We start from the raw sequence: 24,854 nt of genomic DNA on the forward strand, positions 1-24,854 counted from the left end.
TTTGCAACAGCTGGAGGCACAATGGTTGTGAAAAAATGAGTTAGGACACAAACTCTGTTTCACAAGCACTGTGCCTCCAGCTGTTGCAAAACTGCCACTCTCAGCATGCATTGACAGCAGAAGAGCATGCTGAGAGTTGTAGTTTTGCAACAGCTGGAGGCACACTGCTACAACTTTCAACATGCCCTTTGGTTGTCCGTGCATGCTGGGATATGTATTTAAGCAACAGCTTGATGCACACTTTTTCATAGAAAAAATGTGCCTCCAGCTGTTGCATAACTACAAACCCCAGCATGCACAGACTACCAAAGGGCATGCTGGGAGTTGTAGTTGGAACTCCTGCTGTTGCAAAAATACAACTCCCAGCATGCCTTTTGGCTGTGCATGCTGAGAGTTGTTGCTAAGCAACAGCAGGGATGGAACAGGCCTCACCTCCTGCTGTATCCTGCCGCCTGCTCCTCTGGAACCGTGGCCGCTGTTGCCACCGATCCTGCTGCTCCTGTAAACCACCGCCGCTCCTGAGGGGACCCCTGCTGGGCCAGGAAAAGGTAGGAGACCTCCGATGGCCCCGATTGCTGCCCCAATCACCGCCCAGCAGGGTAGGGATTGGTCAGTTGTTCCGCCACCTCACTCTTGCTGGGTAAGGGTGAATGGGGCTTACCCTTCACCCTTTTTTTCTGGGTCACCGGAGACCCAATTGACCTGGAATTGTGGAAAATTACCTGTCTGAATTGACATGGGGGTCTCAGGACCCCCCAGTGGTTTCCATGGGGTGCCTGCTGAATTATTTCAGCAGGCATCCTGGTCCGGTCCCCACCCAGCAAGCGACGGGGACAGGAATTCCCATGGGCGTACAGGTAAGCCCATGGTCCTTAAGTACCAGAACATCAGGGTGTACCTCTACACCCCTGGTTCTTAAGTGTTTAAAGGTTAAAATTTAATTATTGGTCCAGGATATACCATGATTGACCTATAGTATATCTGACTTGATTGCTGGTCAGTATCCTTAACCCCTTTACTCCTTAGCCTGTTTTGACCTTAATGACAAAGGAAAATTTTCTAAATCTGACATGTGTCCTCATATTTGGTAATAGCTTTTGAAAACTGTGTGAGGACAGCCAGCCTTTGGGGGTGTGTTTCAGAAGAAATGGAAACAGTGGCTGAGTATAGCACTAGTTGGGCTTGTGGTGGTAGGCGTGGTTGCGATACTGTCAGGCATCATGGTGGATATGTTGAGGGGGAACAAAGAGCCCATGATCTGACATCAGAAGTTAATTATGAGAGTGGCAGGAAAGATAAGGAGGAGTTTGATAATGACAATGTAGAGTTTGACAGGATGTGGGAAGCAGGTGAGGAGGTAATGGACATAAGCCTGCTGATCTGATCATCTCAGGTGACGGCTAAACTGCTGCATATGTAGACTTGATAATAAAACCTTCCAAAGAAAGGACACATTCAGGTGATAGTGTACCTGTTTGGTATTTTGCCATATGAATATTCTTTTTAACCTTACCTGATCCAGAAAACCTGGCACTGTGCCGTCTCTGCAAAGATAAAGCAATCTGCGGCCAGGATACGAGTATAGGAACTATGTTTTTAAGTAGACACATGGAGTGGCATCATAATAATTTCTTACATTTTATTTAGAAAGTAAGAAATTATTATAATTTTTTCAGCTCTGTGAGATCTGAGTATGAACAGGTTGCCTGAGAGTAATAGGAGTGTGGTTGCAGCAATCAAATTCCTATCATCCTCGAATCTCAGCATTTACAGGCTACTTAAGTATGTACAGGTTTGATGAGGGTAATAGGAGTGTGGTTGCAGCAATCAAACTTATATTACCTTCACATCTCAGCATGTACAGGCTAACTGAGTATGAACAGGTTATGATAGGGTGATAGAAGTGTGGTTGCAGCAATCACACTCCCATTACCGTAGGATCTCAGCATGTATAAGCTACCTGAGTATGTACAGGTTGTGTCAGGCTGATAGGAGTGTGATTGCTGCAACCACACTCCTATCAATCTTAGGATTTGTGTACATGCTGAGATCTGAGGGTGATAGGAGTGTGATTGCTAAAAGTAAGAATATTGAAGGAGAAGTTTGTGTTTGATTGGGCGTGGATGAGGGCGTAGTTAGGGGTGTGAATGAGGGTGTGGATAGGGGACATGGCTGTGAATATGGGCTCTTTCATCTGTTTGTTAGTTTTTTAGACTTAGCAACGCCCTCGACGTTTGAAATGTTTAAATTGGTAGTTTTATGAAGTGGCATGTATTAAACAGCACAAGGCTAAAATGTACTTGTTTTTAGTTGGCCTGTGGGGGAAAAAATATTGTTGTCTATCTCGACAAATAATATCTTGCAAATTACCATATAAGCCTAAGGCATTTTGAGGCGAAAAGAGCCATTTCATTCACTTGACATGCAGCAAATTTCTTTCTTTCAGAAAGCATCCTGAGTGCTGGATTCTGTTCTACAATACTACATTTCATCACGTTCTCCACCAGACAGCCATAGGGCTTGATTTTTTATAAAACAGAATAAAATCACAACATTCTATGTTCAATTAAAATGTGATTCATTGAAAAACTTTTCAGACAACTGTTATTTGTTATTTTCTATTTCTACTAAGTAAGGCACAGAAGTATTTACATCGTTTCTAACAAACATTTTTGTTGATGTGATGTCTCTTGTTACATACCAATCTAAACAAAGGTAACAAAAAAATGATAACTTGTAGAAATATAATTTGGACCAAGGCTATGTTCACACAGTGGGTGTGCTGCAGCTAATTAGCAGTAACACAACTAATTACCACATGCGTTTTGGCCTTGTGTAATCATAAATGACCAAAATCCCCTATGTGTTTTACTGCGATCTGTATTATCATGGTAAAACCTGACATTTTTACTGCAATTTTGATCATTTGTGGCAAAACCTCACATGGTAATTAGTTGTACCACTGCTAATAAGCCAAAACAAGTAAACGCTGTAGAAAAGGCACTGAAAAAACTAAAACAAAGAAAAACTCAATTACTGGGATTAGCAAGCAGCTCATTATGAGGGAGATTTATCAAAACCTGTGTAAAGAAAGAGAGCTCTGCAGTTGCTCATAACAACCAATTTTATTTTTCTTAGGCCTTTTTAAAAATGAAAGCAACTGCACTCTTTCTCTACACAGTTAATACATCTCTCTAACAATTATCCTCTGTCAAAGATCTTTTAGATTTTTTTATCTGAGGCAGGATCTAATAGAGAAATAGTTTCTGACCAAGGGAAAGGGGGATTGGAGCTCTAGCTGACGTCATGACAGCTACAAGGGAGAGATCAGATCTGATAGGAAGAGATCTCATTATAGCTAAACACATTATATTAGTAAGTTGTTTCATTATACTTTTTGACACCATACACAGGTTGTTTCTTTTGCTGGACAATCCCATTAAATGGAATGTGCCATCATAAAATGACCTTGTTTAAATCAAGCTTTTATGTTAACCAAATATTTTTTTCAATTCCGGTGATGTTTTCTTTTACTAATTTACCAATTTGCTATCTAAATTTTGTAATAATTCAGAAATCATTATTCCATTCTGATCATTAGCCCTAAAATTAAGTCTTCCTGTGCATACTCATACAGAAAAAGTCATCAATCACTCACTCTGTAGACGGGAAAACAGGACTCACAGGCATGCTCTATGTCCTGGCACATGTCATCAGGTAGATTTGCATATGTGATCAAAAAGTCCTGCTTTAAGTCTTTCACATCACAGCTCAGATGTGATGTGATTTTAGTACTTACCTGCCAGACAGTAATGGACATGCACAGGAAGGATCTCTGCTTGTCTTTTGGGCTTAATGGCTGTGTTGTCCACCATAATGCTGCTGCTTTCTTTTTGCCACATGGCTATTTCCTGTTGGAGTTCCCTCTCTCCAACTACAAGTCCCAAGATCTCTTGTTTCTAAGTGTGAAGTCACACACATCAGTCACTCCCCCCATTGCAGCACAGCTAAGCTGCCTTGAGTGCTGTGCTGTAAACTACAATTCCCTGCAGCCCTTTTGGAGAATGGTCACCTTCACACCCAGCAGTCGCTCAAAACTCAGCCTCCTTTTCTTTCAACAACTACTAGCTATGTAATGCCTTGGGCCACACTGCCCCTGGGAAAAGCTGAGACAACACTCATTTTGTATGCTGCTAAAATGAACAAAGATCTCATAAGAATTGCGAGAACAGCCATCAAACACAGGTACAGACACTATTATGAACAACACTAACTTTACAGCCTCTGTAGCACAGTCAAATACAAACAATCCCAAAATACTCCTATAACCTTTTAGTGAACGCGAATAAGGCTTTTTAAAAAATTTTTAGCGATCACCAGGGTGCCCGTCCATATAACTTTTTATGGCACTGGTCTCCTTGGCTAGGTAGCACAGGAGCATGACTGCTGCATGATAGCTTGGCTTCTGCTATTAATACTAGAACTGAAGAAACCTCTGATCCTGATCGTTTAACCCCTTATATGTGGTCTAATCAGGACTGTTGAATTTTAGGTATTATTGGGTATCTGTTGTCTGCCACCCTGGTCAAAGAAATAAAAAAATAAAAATAAATAAAAACTCTATAAATTTGGAATTACTGCAATTATACTGACCCCGAGAATAAAGTTAAAATGCTTTACTCAGCTCAAGATGAACGGTGTCCATTTAAAATGCAAAACAACAAAATAAACATTTTTCCATGATACCATCAAAAAATAGTTAATAAACGTTAATCAATAAGTCATTAACTAACTTGATCAGCTAACCCTCTGGATTCACAGACTCTCAAGACCTGTGATGTTTACTTGATACTTAATTATTTGCATAAATATATTTGTTTGTATCTTGTTTTTACATGTTCTAATGATAATTATTGATCAATTGTTTGTTTATTTGTTAATTTAGGATCTTTTATTCTCTAAGTATGCACAGTAGGTAGTTGTTTGGATCCCATTTAGGGGTCAGACTGTTTGATATATACCTGTTGCTAAACTTTTAATTGTTATTTTGTGTCTGTATGTGTTGTTTGTATCATAATAGATTTTGCTGTGTCTGGTTCTTTGTATTTGGCCAATCAACCTATTGCAGATTCTCTATCATGCTCTAATCCAGCTGCTCAGACTGGCAGAGGACACCATCACTATACAATATACAGATGAAGACACATGAAAGAGAGCTCAGTGGTAGCTTATTGAGGGTATACCCACTTCTGAGGGTATATACTGCTCTTGGGGCTCTCCATGAAGCACTCAAGTGGAAGCAAACATGCACAGTGATCATCTTCCAGGCTCCCATCGATCAAAACTATGACGTCAGTGGTTTCTGAAAGTGAAAGATACAAATATTACTATACTACTACAATAGGCCAAATAACACATGAGATATAGAGGTATAGAACCTAGCAACAGTATAACCCCTAGGGGTTAAATAGAACCTCTATAGTACATGTGCTACAAATTATTGTGTATTATACTAACAAAAATAAAGGTGAGAAAAACATGTTAAAAAACATATCTCCACTTGTGCCACTCCAAGTTCCTGAGAATTGTAACCTCTGGGTCGTGTTGGGTTAAGCCACTGATGGTTATTGAGACTAAGGTCAGGCCACTATAGTGTCAGACCGGACACTACCCAGCATATTTATCCATTCATAGTGATCCTGGACTTAGGGGATAATTATCCCTCACTTGTGACAATGGTGGGCAGGTTCAACACTGCTATTCTATATGTATTATGTTAGAGACTCTAGAGTGGTATTATATATAGCCTCTATATACTGACACCACTTATATATGTGGCTGTCATATAAAGGTACTCCAATTCTTTTTCACTGGGTGCTCCAAGATACCAGTTATTGTGACCTGCTGCACACCACAGGCACGGATTCTTATATGGCTCTCTAGCCTTTGAAAGGCTAGTGAGCCATATAAGAATCCATGCCTGCGGTGCACAGCAGGCCATGGTGACTGGTATCTTGGACAGGGGGACAAGTCCTGTAAAAAAAAGTGAGGGAAGACACCTATGATTTCCACCCAAGAGCTGGCCCTGCAGGACTTCTGCTAAGGGGAACAGTGTTCCTGCTGTGGAAAAAGTGCAGCAACTCAGTTCCCATGCGTTCCTGCAGGACTTGACCCCTGATCTTGGAGCATCCACTGATGGTGAAAAAGAATTGGAATACCTCTATCTGACAGCCACATATATAAGTGGTATCAGTATATAGAGGCTATATATAATACCACTCTAGAGTCTCTAACATAATACATATAGAATAGCAGTGTTGAACCTGCCCACCATTGTCACAAGTGAGGGATAATTATCCCCTAAGTCTAGGATCACTATGAATGGTGCAAATGTGCTGGGTAGTGTCAGGCCTGATACTATAGTGGCCCGACCTTAGTCTCAATAAGTATTACAATACAAATATTACAACTCAAATTACCATTGGTCCTACTGTTTAAGTAGGTCTACCCCTGGGCCATACAGCTCATCAATTGCCCCTAGAGAGGTAACTTGCAAATAGATCTAAATCCTCAGGATGCAGATTCATTTGAAAATTGTGGTGGGACAGGGGGCCTGTGGCCGGGTAATCTTGTGAGCTGCAGCCTAAAATAGGTTGTGACAGCTAAGAATGTAGCTTTTGGGGACAGCCAATGCTTCACCATGTGATCTGAGCCTAGACACCTTTTGCAAATAGAAGACACAGATTTGTCTAGGAACAGGAACATTTCTGACACAGAGTGAGAATTAAATCAGTATGGGAAGACAGCGGAGGGCACTAACATTGTATTGGGGCACAATGGCGACATTCATACTTTGTGGGGGCAGAGAGAGGCAATAAAAATGTATAGGGGAACAGATGGGCACTATAAATCTGTGGGGGCACGGATGGGGCACATAAATTGTACAGGGGCACAGAATGGGAGCTTAAGCTGCATAAGGGCACTAAAGGAGCAACAAATTTGTATGAGGATACTAAAACTGTTTGGGGGCACAGAAGGGTCATTACAAATGTATGGGGTAAATAGAAGGCACTATATAAATTTTTGGGGACACAGAAGGGGCACCAAAACCAAAGAGGGGGCATGTTTAGGGCACCATAGGGGCATTATTACCATTCAGGGCAGTGTTAGTGAGGAAGATGTATGTAGGAATGGAACCATGTTATAATACCATACACAACCTGAGGACAGATGTGGCACTATTTTTGGAAGAAAGCAGTTATGATTTTTTTCTAATCCTGGATACACCCTTTAAAGGGAACCAATCAGCAGATTTTAACATATATAACGCTTGGCAATGCGTTATATATGCTAAAATCATTATACTCACCATCCCCGGGCGGTTTCTATGTCTATGTTTCTATGTCTGTGATGCGAACCGTCATTCAAGCCGTCGGGGTGGGGCCGCGGTCGCAGCAATGCGAAGCAACAGGAGCTGGTAAGTGTAAGTCCCCGCCCACGGGATTACTTGCCGGGCGGCCGGGGGCGACTTTATAACTTAATATCTTCACCAACCCCTGGGGGCACAAACGTCCCCAGGGGATGGTGTGGATAATGATTTTAGCATATATATAATGTGTTGTCAAGCGTTATATATACTAACATCTGCTGATTGGTTCCCTTTAAGTTGTAGAAATTATCTTGTGTGTGACACTATGGAGAGACTAAGATTGATGGTGAGACAAAGAAAGAAACATTGGGTGCTCCCCTGACAGTGTTTTATTGGATACTGTGCAAACATTTGGGTGTTATAAGGTGGGATATTGACTGCATATGGCAGCATTATATGGTGATATGGCAGTATAATTTGGGCTGAAATTCTGAAGAATACTTTACTTGCTTACTGCCAAGGGCCCTGTTTTCTATCAAATCCACCCTGCCTGTAAAAAGACATTTGTAAAGGGTCAAAATCCTAGCCAACAGTTATTGAGTTACCAATCATTATTTTGAGGATAGTAAATTCATGTTATTATGAAGGCTAACAAACCAATATGGATATAGTACAATGTCATGATATAGAATTTGGATTAGCTTTACCTTTTCCTGGCAGGTTAATACTAGTGATATCATAAAATAAATGATGTTGCCCTTTTGACAATTATATTTTAATTGGTAGCAAATGCTTTGTTCTTTATGTGGATTGTGCTTGGTACTTTGCTAGAACACTGAGTGAAAAACCTGATTGTAATAGCTGCACATTCTTCACATTGTTTACAGCCATGAAATACTGAGAGCTGGAATTGCACTGTCCCCTTTATGTGACCTTCTCTCTGTTTTCATATGTTCCATAAAGACGCTTGTGAAAGCAGCTCCTACACGATGTGCATACCAAAGAATATTGTTTGCACAAAACATACATACTCCTACATGATGAGAGTTAAATCATGACGGACATAATAGAAAGTTCTGACAAGATATACATTTTTTTCAATTTAAAGCTTTTAAAGTTCCATATACTTAAAGTGGTTCTCCACCATAAGGTGATTTTAGTATGTACCTGGCAGACAGTAATGGACATGCTTAGAAAGTATCTGCGCTTGTCTTGGGGCTAAATGGCTATGTTGTGAGATTACCATAACACTCTGGCTAGCTTTTTGTGAACTGGTATTTCCTGTTTCACTTTTTTTTTTTGACTACACATTACACAATTCCATTTTCCTCCCGCCCACACATCAGCCACCCCACCTATTGAAACATAAATGAGCTGCATCCATTCAAAAGACCTGTGGTTTTCAGTCAGGGTGCCTACAGCTGTTGCATTAGTTGCAGATTGATCTCTCTCTCCCTCCAAGTGATCGCTCCACCAATTGAAACAGACAGGCTCCCTGTCATCAGCTGACTAGTGAGTCAGGTCTCGGCCGCATTGCAACCTGGGAAAAATCCGAGACAACAATCATTTTGTATGCTGTTAAAAATAAATATTGGGCTGAAAATCACATAAAAATTGTGAGAAAACTGTCACACACAGGTACAGACACTATATTATGAACTACTCTAACTTTACAGCCCCTGTAGCATAGTCAAATAAAAAAAAATTCTGGAATACCCCTTTAATTACATTGATAAGAGAAGGTATAAATGTTTGACCATAAACAATGAACCTGTTATTTTAGTTTGTTTCAGATTCTGCTTACGAAAATGTACATTTGTTAAAGGGGATGCTCTTGAATCTGACCTGGCGTATATAAACTGTGTTGAATGCATCACTGCTCACTACTTAACATTTGCCTGGCTGAATGCAAAAGAATTCAACAATCCAAATGTAGTGAGCGACAATGTATACAATACCATAGGCATCACTGCTTAGTATAGGACCCGGGAGTCCAAGGAAAAACAGGATTCTCTGTTGTTGAAGTAGATTCCATGGCACAGTATGCTAACATTGTATCATGACATGAAAACAAAGCTGTGTGCTGCCCTTTTATAATTCAGCATAGGTTTCTTAAATTTAGTAGACTAGCAGACAAAGCAGAACATTGACACGGCCACGCCCGTGCTTTCAATCATGCTGAGAGGGTGCTATTGCAGCCAGGGCAGCATGACTAGGTGAGTATAGTTCCCCGTCCAAGGGACTACTAACGGGGACACTTTCTAACTTCATATCCTCACCATTTCTTCAGGCAGGAATGTCCCCCGATGATGGTGATAAAGAAGATTTTACCAAATATTTTCTTCTTTAGATCCACATGTTATATCGACAGGTTCTCTTTAAGAAAAGATCCCCTGGTTAACGATCATTACACCATTTCATCCATATGCAATTTAGTCCATATTATTCCTGAAAGTTATCCATGCCGACCCTGTTTACTGACAACTGGGCTTCATACACTTCAATGGAATTGGAATGCAATACCACACACAGCCTGAAGACAGGTGTGGTGCTCTTTTGGGGGAAAAAAAATCAGTTCTGTTTTTCCAATCGTGGATAACCCCTTTAATGGTAGGTTAGATCATTAATGAATATTACCTCACTACGTCATCCCAATTCACTGATCTGAAGAATTTGTGAATAGTCACAGCAAGCGATTACAAGATATGCATGGCATTATAGCTCTGAAGAATACCTTTAGATTGACATGTTTAGATGATGCAAGTCCAAAGTAAATGTCTGTGTATGTTAACTCTAAATGTTTAATAAGCCTCTGTTGCTGAACCTCATAATATGTCAGTTGATATAATATACCTGCCTTTGGAATTATGCTCCATTCCCTTCCTTCCACTGTCTTGGTGCCATGCCACTCATCTGTACATCTTTTATAGGAACTGCACATCCTATTTAAGAACTGCCTGAGGTTATTTGCAATATTTTTTTTTATCACAGAAACATTTTAGTTGGAGTAGAGCACATTCCAGGTTGCAGATATCAATGATGGGTCTGTCCCCTTTAGGAGACTTTCCAAACTGTACTGTAAAAGTATTATACGGAATACAATGGAATACATATCAGTGCTGTGATGAAGCAGGCAAAGAAGCTGTATTATAATACAATGGCTGCAATCGATCCTGGCCATTTAGCCCCTTAGATACTACAGTCAACCATGGCATCTAATCAGTGACCATGGCATCTAATCAGTTTCACATAGTGAGGGTCACCGAGTGCAAGCACATCGGTCCCCGTAATGCAATCTCTGGGTGCCAATGGGTTGTTATGGCAGCCAGGAGCCTCACAACAACCACCCCTACTATCTCAGTACACCTTTTAGGCCCTGTCTCTGGCTATTACAATGCCTGTTAGCATAATTTCGGTCCCCGCCGCAGGCACCCCGCGGTCCTATCAGCAGGCACCCCGCGCAAATGCACAGGGGGGTCATTAGACCCCCCCAAGTCGGCGATCGGCGCAAATCGCAAGTGAATTCAACCTTGCGATTTGCGCCGATTCCGGGTCATACAGGTCTATGGTGACCCCGTGACCCGGAATAGAAGGGGGATCGCGGGTATCCTAGACACCCACGATCCCCCTGTAGCAATAGGAGTGAGGTGGCAGGGTTGCCACCCCTCCTATCTCTGCTATTGGTGGTCTAGACGCGACCACCAATAGCAGATCGGGGGCGGAGGGGTTTACTTTCGGTTTCCCCATCCTGCCCTCCCACAATAGGCGGGGCAGGACGGGGAAACCGACAGGGACCGGCGCCGAAGATCCACTTACCCATCGGCGACGGCAGCGGCGACGATCAGCGGTGGCAGCGGGCGACGATCGGCGGAAGAAGAGGACTGCGACGCAGCTCCCTGGATCCGACGGAAGACGGTGAGTTACTTAGCAACATCTGGAGGGCTACAGTCTGAGACCACTATAGTGGTCTCTAAACTGTAACCCTCCAGATGTTGCAAAACTACAACTCCCAGCATGCCCAGAGAGCTGTTTAGGCTTGCTGGGAGTTGCAGTTTTGCAACAGCTGGAGGTCTGCAGTTTGAGACCACTGCAAAGTGATCTCTAAACTGTGCACCTCCAGATCTTGCAAAACTACAACTCCCAGCATGCCCAGACAGCAGTTTGCTGTCTGGGCATGCTGGGAGTTGTAGTTTTGCAACATCTGGAGGTCCACAGTTTGGAGACCACTATGCAGTGGTCTCTAAACTATAGCTCTACAGATGTTGCAAAACTGCAACTCCCAGCAAGCCTAAACAGCAAACAGCTGTCTCTGCATGCTGGGAGTTGTAGTTGCGATCCCTCCAGTTGTTGCATAACTACATCTCCCAGCTTGCCTTTCGGCGATCAGTACATGCTGGGAGTTGAAGTTTTGAAACAGCTGGAGGCACACTGGTTGGAAAATACTGAGTTAGGTAACAGAACCTAACTGAAGGTTTTCCAACCAGTGTGCCTCCAGCTGTTGCAAAAGTACAACTCCCAGCATGCACGGTCTGTCAGTACATGCTGGGAGTTGTAGTTTTGAAACAGCTGGAGGTTTGCCCCCCCATGTGAACGTACAGGGTACATTCACACTGGCGGGTTTACAGTAAGTTTTCTGCTTCAAGTTTGGGCTGTGGCAAATTTTTCATCGCAGCGCAAACTCCTAGCGGTAAATTCACTGTAAACCCGCCCGTGTGAATGTACCCTAAAAACACTACACTACACTTACACATAATAAAGAGTAAAACACAACATATACACCCCCTTACACTGTCCCCCTAATAAAAAATAAAAAACGTATTGTACTGCAGTGTTTCCAAAACGGAGCCTCCAGCTGTTGCAAAACAACAACTCCCAGCATTTCCGGACAGCCACTGACTGTCCAGGCATGCTGGGAGTTTAGCAACAGCTGGAGGCACCCTGTTTGGGAATCACTGGCGTAGAATACCCCTATGTCCACCCCTGTGCAATCCCTAATTTACTCCTCAAATGCGCATGGTGCTCTCTCACTTCGGAGCCCTGTCGTATTTCAAGGAAACAGTTTAGTGCCACATATGGGGTATCTCCGTACTCGGGAGAAAGTGTGTTACTAATTTTGGGGGCTTTTTTTCCTTTTACCCCTTATGAAAAAGAAAAGTTGGGGTCTACACCAGCCTGTTAGTGTAAAAAAATTTTTTTTTTACACTAACATGCTGGTGTTGTCCTTTACTTTTTATTTTCACGGGAGGTAAAATGAAAAAATGACCCCCAAAATTTGTAACACAATTTCTCCTGAGTACGGAGATACCCCATATGTGGGCGTAAAATGGTCTGCGGACGCACAACAAGGCTCAGGAGTGAGAGCGCACCATGTACATTTGAGGCCTAAATTGGTGATTTGCACAGGGGTGGCTGATTTTACAGTGGTTCTGACATAAACAAAAAACAATAAATACAGACATGTGACCCCATTTTGGAAACGACACCCCTCACGGAACGTAACAAGGGGTATAGTGAGCCTGAACACCCCACAGATGTTTGACAAATTTTCATTAAAGTTGGATGGGAAAATGAAAAAAAAATCTTTTTTCACTAAAATGCTGGTGTCACCCTGAATTTTTCATTTTCACAAGGGAAAATAAAAAAAAGCCCCCCAAAATTTGTAACCAAATTTCTTCTGAGTAAGAGCATACCCCATATGTGGATGTAAAGTGCTCTATGGGTGCACTACAATGCTCAGAAGAGAAGGAGCGCCATTGGGATTTTGAAGAGAAAATTTGTCCGGAATTGAAGGCCACTTGTGTTTACAAAGCCCCCATGGTACCAGAACAATGGACCCCCCCCCCATATGTGACCCCATTTTGGAAACTACACCCCTCACATAATGTAATAAGGGGTACAGTGAGCATTTACGCCCCACAGGTGTCTGACAGATTTTTGGAACAGTGATCCGTGAAAATGAAAAATGTAATTTTCCATTTGCACAGCCCACTGTCCCAAAGATCTGTCAAACGCCAGTGGGGTGTAAATGCTCACTGCACCACTTATTAAATTCTGTGAGGGGTGTAGTTTCCAAAATGGGGTCGCATGTGGGGGGCACCACGGGGGGCTTTGTAAATGCACATGGCCTCTGAATACCATTCCAAATGAATTCTCTTTCCAAAAGCTCAATGGTGCTCCTCTTCTTCTGAGCATTGTAGTTCGCCCGTAGTGCACTTCAGGTCCACTTATGGGGTACCTCCATACTCAGAAGAGATGGGGTTACAAATTTTGGGGGGTATTTTCTGCTATTAACCCTTACAAAAATTTGAAATTTGGGGGGAAACACACATTTTAGTGAAAAAAATATATATTTTTTTTTACATATGCAAAAGTCGTGAAACCTGTGTGGGGTATTAAGGCTCACTTTATTCCTTGTTACGTTCCTCAAGGGGTCTAGTTTCCAAAAGGGTATGCCATGTGTTTTTTTTTTTGCTGTTCTGGCACGATAGGTGCTTCCTAAATGCGACATGCCCCCCGAGCAAAATTTGCTCTCAAAAAGTCAAATATCACACCTTCTCTTCGGAGCATTGTAGTTCGCCCATAATGCACTTCATGGCAACTTATGGGGTGCCTCCATACTCAGAAGAGATGGGGTTACAAATTATGGGGGGTATTTTCTGCTATTAACCCTTGCAAAAATGTGAAATTTGGGGGGAAACACATTTTAGTGAAAACATTTTTTATTTTTTTTACATATGCAAAAGTCGTGAAACACCTGTGGGGTATTAAGGCTCACTTTATTCCTTGTTACGTTCCCCAAGGGGTCTAGTTTCCAAAATGGTATGCCATGTGGGTTATTTTTGCTGTTATGGCACCATAGGGGCTTCCTAAATGCAACATGCCCCCCAAAAACCATTTCTGAAAAACGTACTCTCCAAAATCCCCTTGTCGCTCCTTCGCTTCTGAGCCCTCTACTGCGCCCGCCGAACAGTTTACATAGACATATGAGGTATGTGCTTACTCGAGAGATATTGGGCTACAAATATAAGTATACATTTTCTCCTTTTACCCCTTGTAAAAATTCTAAAATTGGGTTTACAAGAACATGCGAGTGTAAAAAATAAAGATTGTGAATTTTCTCCTTCACTTTGCTGCTATTCCTGTGAAACACCTAAAGGGTTAAAACACTTACTGATTGTCATTTTGAATACTTTGGGGGGTGTAGTTTTTATAATGGGGTCATTTGTTGGGTATTTCTAATGGGAAGACCCTTCAAATCCACTTCAAACCTGAACTGGTCTCTGAAAAAAAGCGAGGTTCAAAATTTTGTGAAAAATTGGAAAAGTGCTGCTGAACTTTGAAGCCCTCTGATGTCTTCCAAAAGTAAAAACACGTCAATTTTATGATGCAAACATAAAGTAGACATATTGGAAATGTGAATAAAATAAAAAAATATTTTGAATATCCATTTTCCTTACAAGCAGAGAGCTTCAAAGTTAGAAAAATGCTAAATTTTCAAATTTTTCATCAAATTTTGGGATTTTTCACCAAGAAAGGATGCAAGTTACCACAAAATTTTACCACTATGTTAAAGTAGAATATGTCACGAAAAAACAATCTCGGAATCAGATTGATAACTAAAAGCATTCCAGAGTTATTAATGTTTAAAGTGACAGTGGTCAGATGTGCAAAAAACGCTCTGGTCCTAATGTGTAAAATGGCCTGGTCCTTAAGGGGTTAAGGGGTTAAAAAAAAAAGAAAAAGCGACAAAAAAAGTAAAATGAAAAAAGAGGGGGGGGGGGGAACACATCCTGCGTAAAATAAAACAATCCCCCATACGGTCATGTTTAAGGGAGGTAAAAAAAAAATACATTAAAAAAAGTATGGCTTTTAAAACATGAAACCCCCAAATCAAATCAATAACGGTTACCAATCTTTAAAACATTTTTTTTTTTTATTCTGACATGTCATAGCAACATGTCAGAAGTTTTTATTGGTGGGGTCTGGGTGCTGGGACCCCTATCAATTGTTAAAATGAACAGACAGCATAGAAATATTATAGACTTCCCTACATTAAAGGGGTACTCCGGTGAAAACCTTTTTTCTTTTAAATCAACTGGTGACAGAAAGTTAAACATATTTGTAAATTACTTCTATTAAAAAATCTTAATCCTTCCAGTACTTATTAGCTGTTGAATGCTACAGAGGAAATTCCTTTCTTTTTGAAACACTAATGACATCACGAGCACAGTGCTCTCTGTTGATATCTCTGTCCATTTTAGCAACCATGCATAGCAGTTGTATGCTAAGGGTAGCATGGTGGCTCAGTGGTTAGCACTGCTGCCTTGCAGTGCTGGGGACTTGGGTTCAAATCCCACTAAGGACGGCAATAAATAAAGCGTTATTATTATTATAATAACGTCAGCAGAGAGCACTGTGCTCGTGATGTCATCAGAGAGCATTCCAAAAAGAAAAGAATTTTCTCTGTAGTATTCAGCAGCTAATAAGTACAGGAAGGATTAAGATTTTTTAATAGAAGTAATTTACAAATATGTTTAATTTTCTGCCACCAGTTGATTTAAAAGAAAAAAGGTTTTAACCGGAGTACCCCTTTACTTACTACATTAATTGAGAAGAGCTGAGCAATAAAGAGAAGAAACAAACAGGTACAGCATACAGCTGAGCGCTGCTGCCTATTCCTTTTTAGCATCCAATAGGGATCTCAGTACCCTGGCCCCCACCAATTGAAACTTCAGAGATGTCGCTGTGACATATCAGAAGTTTCTTATAAGAATTACTACCCTTTACGTACCAAACTAGGCCACATCCTTAAGGGGATCAGTAAAGCTTAATAAAGCTGTGAATAATCCTCCTTTCCATTAATTGTTTTCAGTATTTTCCTGTCCCTTTAAAAACAACATATATCACACAAATCTGGAAAGTTCAATTAGGTCCCTGATGAAGTCTTAATATTGGTTTAGCTTCCACACAGGCAGAACTGCTGTATAATTAAAATGTATGTTTTCTTTAATGAGAAGGAATAACACACAGCTTTGTCAGCCCTTTTCCCTGTTAAAGAAATATGCAACTTAATTACAGATTCACATCTGAAAAACGTTCACTTACCAGCTCAGATCTTTTACTCCGTTTGTTTCCAAAATTTGATGACGTAACTAATAGGAAACACATGCTGTTATGAACAGGATATCATTGGTTCACTTCACTTTGCAGAATCTTACAGTACTATGGTAATTCCAAATATTATCAAAAGCATTTTAAAGGGGTACTCCGGTGGAAAACATTTATATATATTTTTTAAATCAACTGGTGCCAGAAAGTTAAACAGATTTGTAAATTACTTCTATTAAAAAAATATTTACCCTTCCAGTACTTATTAGCAGCTGTATGCTACAGAGCAAATTTTTTTCTTTCTGAATTTCTTTTTTGTCTTGTCCACAGTGCTCTCTGCTGACACCTCTGTCCATGTCAGTAACTGTCCAGAGCAGCATAGGTTTGCTATGGGGATTTTCTCCTGCTCTGGACAGTTCCTGATACGGGCATCAGGTGTCAGCAGAGAGCACTGTGGAAAAGACAAAAAAGAATTCAAAAAGAAAAGAATTTCCTCTGTAGCATAAAGCTGCTGAAAAGTATTAGAAGGGTAAAGATTTTTATAATAGAAGTAATTTACAAATCTGTTTAACTTTCTGGCACCAGTTGATTAAAAAAAAAAAAAAAAAAAAAATGTTTTCCACCGGAGTACCCCTTTAACAAAAACTGACTTCACATGACTTTAAAAAGGTAACATTGCAAGGTGTATGACAAACTGCAGTTGACATAATAGTTGTGACAGGAGACTTGGGGATTTCTTAATTCTTTTGTAGCTGCTGCAATAATATATTTTATGTTCTCAAACAACCTGCAATTATTAGCAATTACTCTGTATGCACATTTCAAGGCATGCATGAGCAAAAACACTTGGATTACAAAACAAAACAGTAATTGTATCTATTCTTAAGTTTGATATGACCTTCACATTCCTGGCATCATATTTATTCATCATAAGTAACAAGTAACAACACTGCAACATGATGGAATCAACAAACTAGAGACAAAACTAATAACTATATATACTATAAGGCTAAGTCTCCACTTGGTTTTTCCTGGCAGTTTTTGGAATAATGCCACTGCAGTTTTTGAGCCAAAGCCAGAAGTGTATTTAAAAGGAATAGGACATATAAAGGAAGGACTTACACTTCTCCTCCCTTATGGATCCACTTCTGACTTTGGCTCAAAAACTGCAGTGGCAGATATCCAAAAACTGCCAGAAAAAAAACCAAGTGGAAACTTAGCCTCACTGTTGTACAATGACAAACAACAGCACCGTTGCCAAATATATTGGTTAACTTTTAGCTCGTAAAATGCAATAGAATGGGACACAAACAGTATATTCAGTTCATTAACTTTTTGCCCACGAGTCTCCACTAAAATTGATCCAGTCATAAATGGGAAATTCTATGATATACTCTGTAAGTGTGACTATGGTAGGTAGTTGCATGGATGGACTAGCCTTTTTTTCTAACCTTTTTTTAATTTAAATTTTTGTCACGATTCGGCTTACAGGTAGTGGATCCTCTGTGTCAGCGAGGGATTGGCGTGGACCGTGCTGGTGGACCGGTTCTAGGAGGCTACTGGTGTTCACCAGAGCCCGCCGCAAAGCGGGATGGTCTTGATGCGGCAGTAGCAACCAGGTCGTATCCACTAGCAATGGCTCAACCTCGCTGATTGCTGAGAAGGCGTGGGACAGAAGGACTAGGCAGAGGCAAGGTCAGACGTAGCAGAAGGTCGGGGCAGGCGGCAAGGTTCGTAGTCAAGATGGATAGCAGGAGTTCAGGTAACACAGGCTTTGGACAACACTAAACGCTTTCACTGGCACAAGGCAACAAGATCCGGCAAGGGAGTGCAGGGGCAGTGAGCAGATATAGCCAGGGAGCAGGTGGAAGCCAATTAAGCTAATTGGGCCAGGCACCAATCATTGGTGCACTGGCCCTTTAAGTCTCAGAGAGCTGGCGCGCGCGCGCCCTAGAGAGCGGAGCCGAGCGCGCCAGCACATGACAGCCGGGGACCGGGACGGGTAAGTGACTTGGGATGCGATTCGCGAGCGGGCGCGTCCCGCTGTGCGAATCGCATCCCCGCCGGCAATGTCAGTGCAGCGCTCCCGGTCAGCGGGTCTGACCGGGGCGCTGCAGGGAGAGAGACGCCGTGAGCGCTCCGGGGAGGAGCAGGGACCCGGAGCGCTCGGCGTAACAATTTTTTTTACCTAAAACAGATAAATGGTGTCCCATGTCCCACTATTTTTCTATAGTGTATTTACAATTTGGGGCATTTAATCCATCTTCAGGCCAGTGTCCACGTAGACTACGGCAATACAGTCCCATATAATTTTAATGGGCTGTTCTACAGTTTCATGAATAACTACAATCCTAAACAAATGTTGCTGCCCTTCAGTTATAGGATCGGTGAGGGTCCCAGAGGTAAAGGGAATTGAAGGATCCTAATTGTGGGGGTGTCATAGGAGATAGGCACATTAAGAGAGGGGAAAAGTCACTGAAGACACTTTTATGGGAGATAGACAGTAGATGAAGGAACTTCCTGTTACCTTTGATGCTATACTCCTCTTTTCTAACACCACTAACAGATTTATGGTCATTAAGGGTGCATTCCCACACGGCGTATACACAGCGTATTTCACGCTGAGCAAAATTTACGGCAGCAGCGGGAAATATGCTGCATATTCCTTGCTCACTATACACACTGGGCTTTCCGCTGGCAGCCCTATGTGTGAAGTGAGTTTTGGAGGCGGGGCCGTGCACCGGCATGACTGTGACGAGCGGCTCTGCCTCCAAAACTCAATGCACACATAGGGCTGCCGCAAGAAAGCTCTGTGTGTATGGTGAGCAAGGAGTATGCATCATATTTCCTGCTGCTGCTGTAAATTTTGTGCAGCGTGAAATACGCTGCATATACGCTAGGTGGAAACGCACCCTTACACTCAATTAGAGTCAGTCTTACAGAAATGCACATATAAAAAATACATAAATACTGTTTATACAGTTAAAGAAACTCAGACAACACACTTTATCTGCTGAATTTCTATTATTAATAAAAGGCACAAACCTATGCAGACCTGAAAGATAAAAGTGTGCCACCCAGAAGCCTAAGAAAAGCATCACCTCTAACCAGAGGCATACCTAGTGCCCCTTGCACCCCTGGCCAAGTGCTGTATCAGGTGCTGTATGTAGGTAGGTATCTAGGGAGCCAGCTAAGTAGGTAGCCAGCCCCCCATGCCTCCACCAAGATGCCAGGATGAAAAAAAAGGAAAAAAAATCTCCTCCACACTACAGCCTACCCGTCTTTTGTTTTTTCTCCATGGTGCAGGCAAACACTGAGAGTAAATGTTCAATTGTTCAACTGTATGAGCATGTGTGCATACAAAGGAAGCAGCGCTAGCTCAGTTAGGAGTCCAGGGCAAGTGTCCTGGATTTCCCATCAGCGAGCGCACACCTGTGTCGAATGAACCCAGGTATGTACTCCTGGCAGGGAACCGTTTCACCAAAGCATAGGTACCCCACTACCTGTAAACAGTGTATTTTTTTATTAATGTAGTCTATTTTATTCAGGCTGATATGTCATAATAATCTAGAATCAGTGAACATATTTTAAACATCTGGCTTTAATTCAGGATAAAGGAAGTAATTAATTAATCAATATTCACTAATTAAATCTTCCAAAATAAATAACTGTAAATAAAAGATGCTGATTGGTAAAGCGTATGTTGAAGACTTGTAGCTTTAGTCACGATGTGACATTTTCTCTGTGCCAACCAACCAAGCATTAATAATCCATTTGTGTAAGCATTACACTTGGCATTAGTTTTTTTTTTGGATCATTTAGTCAAAACATACTAAACTTCCCTGCATAACATATTTTACTTTATAGCGTATCCTAATGAAGAATTCTGTCCATTACAAAATTACATTATTTTCATTTAAACACGGCAAGTGTATGAAGCGCTGCATAAGGGACCCCCTTATCAAAAAGAACAGTACTACAGTACTAGTTCCCCAAGTTCATACAGGACCAATACCATGCACCTTCATCTCTTCCCTCTTCACACATAACAACTGGCCATGTAGTGTGGTAAGGACACTATACATTCAGAGGAGTGCTGCTCTCACTAGTGTCCTGGTGTGAGCCTAACACTAAAAGATGAAATGTGCAGCAGAACAATGTGTATGGAGATTCCCCTCCCTCCCTTATCTTCCCTGTATCACGTTATTAAGAGGTTCTGAATAGTTACAGACAGTCCGGACTGTCTTCAGGGTAAGAATGGCAGTAAAGCTGAAAGAGGTTGGCCATGAGATTAAAAGGAAGAAGCTCATTTATTGCCACTTACATTGATTTGGCCACTGCAATAAAGCCTATCGGGGACAATTATCATCATTGCTTTGGTAAGCGAGTTCTGTAGGCATTTTTTTTCTTGCTTTTGGTTTTGCTTATGTGCGACACATTTATTATACTATCACAGGGGGTTGATAAATTTGGCTCACATAAGCAAAAAACAATAAATCAGTTTTGAATTAAAAAAAAATCAGCACACATGCAGCTTTGAAAAAAACATGTTCTCTCTCTCGCTCTCATTTTTTTTTTTTTTACTTCTCATTTCAGGTCCATGTATCCTGTGGATTACTTTAGATTTGGAGGAGTACGGTGACCAGCGTTTGTGTTTTGTTTTGTTTAATGTTAATAAAATGATTAACGAGGACTTGTGGGGGAGTGTTTTTTTGGAGTATTTTTTTTTAAACGTGCTGTGTTTTTTTTTTTTTTAGTTACTTGACAGGCTTAGTAGTGGTTGTAGCTGCTTGGTCGGTATTTGGCTGAAAATAAAAATAGGGGAACCTTATGATTTTTTTGGGCATAAATAATTAAATATAAAAAAAATGCATAGGGTTCTCCTTATTTTTATTTTCAGCCAAATACCAACCAAGCAGCAACAGCCTGACGTTACCGAGGGGGGGGGGGGGGTCGAGGACCATTGTTACTGGCCCTCCCCAGCCTAAATAATGCCAGCCTGTTTCCACCTAGGTCCGGGAGCGAAATTTTTGATGCTCCAGGCCTGTTGGTACCGGCTCTTCCCGGCACCCCTGTGGCGGTGGGTACAAGGGTAATAATTGGGGGTTAGCGCTAGCTGTTTTTTGTGGTTGACGCTAAGCCCCGGCTTAGTACTGGATTCCGTCTATTAGACAGCTTCCACTACTAAGCCTTTCAAGTGAATAAAATAAAAAAACACAACACTTTTTTTTAAACACTCCCCCACAAGCCCTCGATAACGATTTTATTAACATTAAACAAAGAAAAACGTTGGTCATTGACATAGTCCACCGAATCCGAAGGAGTCCACAGGATACACGGATCTGAAATGAGAAGAAAAACCCCCCACAAAAAATAGGTTAATACATTTATTGTCACCCGCTTGCACATCTCCCATGCTGCACTACTACAACTACCAGCATGCCCTTACAGTAAAGGCATGCTGGGGGTTGTAGTCCTGCAGTGGGGGGCATGTGACAAGCTTGTCACTCTCCCGCACAACTACAACTCCCAACATGCAGCAGGGGGGCAGGTGACTAGCTGTAGTTGTGTGATGTGGGTGAGTGACAAGCTTGTCACCTGCCCCCCGCTGCAGGACTACAACTCCCAGCATGCTGGGAGTTATAGTTGTGCAGCGAGGTGGGTGACAAGCAAGCCAGGGAAGCGGGTGGTAATGCCGGGGGTGGCCAGGGGTGATAAGAAAATCATTGTAATTTCATCATTCCTGCTGGGTCCCATGAAATGGTAGCCAGCAGGAAATTTGAAATTACAGTAAACTACGTGGCGCCGTAGCAAAGGGAGCCCGGGCTAACATAGCACTGCACCTGCCAGAGACTTTCGCAGCTGGGCCGGGAGATGTGCAGGTGCTCTCCCTGCCATCCCTCAGCGTGTACCGCAGTGCTGATGGATGGCAGGGATTGCTCCTGCACATCTCCCGGCCCGTCTGTGGGAGTCCCGGGCAGCTGCAGAGTGATGCCAGCCCCGGGCTCCTTTTAACATATAACGGAGCCGCAGACTTTCTATATCCCCTACTGTAATATCAAAGTTCCCGCCGGGTCCCGTAATTGGCTGCTCAGTCCCGGACAATCACGGGTCCCAGCGAGAAATGGAAAATTACAGTAGGGGATAGAGAAACTCTGTGGCGCCGAGGTATGTTAAAAGGAGCCCGGGCTGGCATCACTCTGCAGTTGCCCAGGCTCCATCTGATTCTATCCCCGCTACCGTAACTTAATGACAGGGACACTGTTTTACATCCCCCGTGCCCTGCCATCCCTCAGCGTGTACCGCAGTGCTGAGGGATAGCAGGGACGGCTCCTACATATCTCCCAGCCTGTCTGCGGGAGTCCTGGCAGCTGCAGAGTGATGCCATCGCCGGGCTCCTTTTAACATATAACGGAGCCGCAGACTTTCTATATCCCCTACTGTAATATCAAAATTCCTGCCGGGTCCCGGCCAATCACGGGTCCCAGCGGGAAGTGTGAAATTACAGTAGGGGATATAGAAACTCTGTGGCGCCGAGGTATGTTAAAAGGAGCATGGGCTGGCATCATTCTGCAGCCGCCCAGGCTCCATCTGATTCTATCCCCGCTACCCTAACTTAATGTCGGGGACTCTGTTTTACATCCACCCCTTGTCTCCCACCCGCCCGTGCAGCACATCTCCCGTCCGCTACCTGCAACAAGACTACAACTCCCAGCATGCTGCATGAGCATGCTGGGAGTTGTAGTCTTGCAACAAGTAGCAGACAGATGGGAGATGTGCGGCACAGTCGGGTGGGAGACAAGGGGTGATGTAAATCAGTGTCCCTGTCATTATGTTAGGGTAGCGGGAATAGAATCAGATGGAGCCTGGGCGGCTGCAGAGTGATGACAGCCCGGGCTCCTTTCTACTGTTATTATATCATATTTCCTACCAGCGAGAAATATAAAATTGTTCTCTCCAAAGCCGTTTTGTAAGCCAGTTCCGAGCTGGCTAACATTTATGTTGTTTTGGAGGGCTCACGACTTTTTGTGTGACTTCCGCACTTGATAAATCCCTGACTACTGCAAAGTGAAAAATAAAATTTACTTTCGTACGCTCTTTTGTAGCTTTTTGCCAAAAGTAGCACAAAAATGTGCTTAGGTGCTAATGTGACTTTTTGAGCGACTTTTGTTAGCAAAAAAAGAGCTCTAAATCCCTTAATAAATCTCCCCCTATATGATTTCACTTTATTGAAAGGAACAATAAAGTGAAACTATAGGGGACCACTTAGGAAAATGTAAAAGTTTGGTACACATTTTCGTAACCCCTTAAGGACACAGAGATTGATAATTTTTGTGCATTCATTTTTCCTCCTCGCATTCAATACACAGAACACTTTGAATTTTTAACCTACAGACCCATATGAGAGCTTGTTTTTTGAGCCAACAATTGTACTTTGTAATTACTTCACTTATATATATTTGTGAGGCAAAATAAAAAAAAAGATGATTTTGTAAATTTTGGGGGCTTCCGTTTCTATGCATTGCATTTTTTGGTAAAAAATAACACATTCTCTTTATTCTATAGGTTCATATGATTACAATGATAGGCAATTCATATTGTTTTTGCTTAAAATTGTCCTTGTCTGACCCCAATAACTTTTTTATTTTTCTGTATACAGGGCTGTATGATGGTTGTTTTGTGCCGTGATCTGTAGTTTTTATCGATGCCATTCTTGTTATGATGGGGCTTTTAAATTGTTTTTTTTTAATACATTTTTATATATTATATAACCAAAAGTAACTGACCAAAAATACGCAAAACTGGACTTTTAAGCCATTGACCATGCAATTTTATTAACATTATATTTTAATAGATCAGACATTGCATGCTGCAATACCACATTTTTTTTCTTAACATTCATTTACCGTATATACTCGAGTATAAGCCGACCCGAGTATAAGCCGAGACCCCTAATTTCAACCCAAAATCCCAGGAAAAGTTATTGACTCGAGTATAAGCCTAGGGTGGGAAATACCTCATCCCCCCCTGTCATCATCCAGACCCGTCATTAACATCCTCATCATCCCCTTGTCATCATCCCACACATCCCCCCTTCATCATCCCCTTGTCATCATCCCACACATCCCCTTATCATCCCACACATCCCCCCTTCATCATCCCCTTGTCATCATCCCACACATCCCCCCTTCATCATCCCCTTGTCATCATCCCACACATCCCCTTATCCCACACATCCCCCCTTCATCATCCCCTTGTCATCATCCCACACATCCCCTTATCCCACACATCCCCCCTTCATCATCCCCTTGTCATCATCCCACACATCCCCTTATCCCACACATCCCCCCTTCATCATCCCCTTGTCATCATCCCA

General features: G+C 42.1%; 1 long non-coding RNA gene across 1 annotated transcript in view; it reads right to left on the reverse strand.

Moving 5' to 3' along the window:
• Positions 1 to 2,628: 2,628 nt before the first annotated feature.
• Positions 2,629 to 24,854, reverse strand: part of LOC130368950 (uncharacterized) — an 85,998-nt gene continuing 63,772 nt past the window's right edge. Inside the window, exons 3-4 of the long non-coding RNA XR_008892614.1 lie at positions 16,475 to 16,521; positions 2,629 to 5,362 (exon numbers count right to left, since the gene is read on the reverse strand). This is a non-coding gene — a long non-coding RNA (uncharacterized LOC130368950). The remainder of the gene's footprint in view (positions 5,363 to 16,474; positions 16,522 to 24,854) is intronic.

The sequence above is a fragment of the Hyla sarda genome, chromosome 4, assembly GCF_029499605.1.
Source record: "Hyla sarda isolate aHylSar1 chromosome 4, aHylSar1.hap1, whole genome shotgun sequence".
In the NCBI taxonomy this organism is placed as follows: Eukaryota; Metazoa; Chordata; class Amphibia; order Anura; family Hylidae; genus Hyla; species Hyla sarda.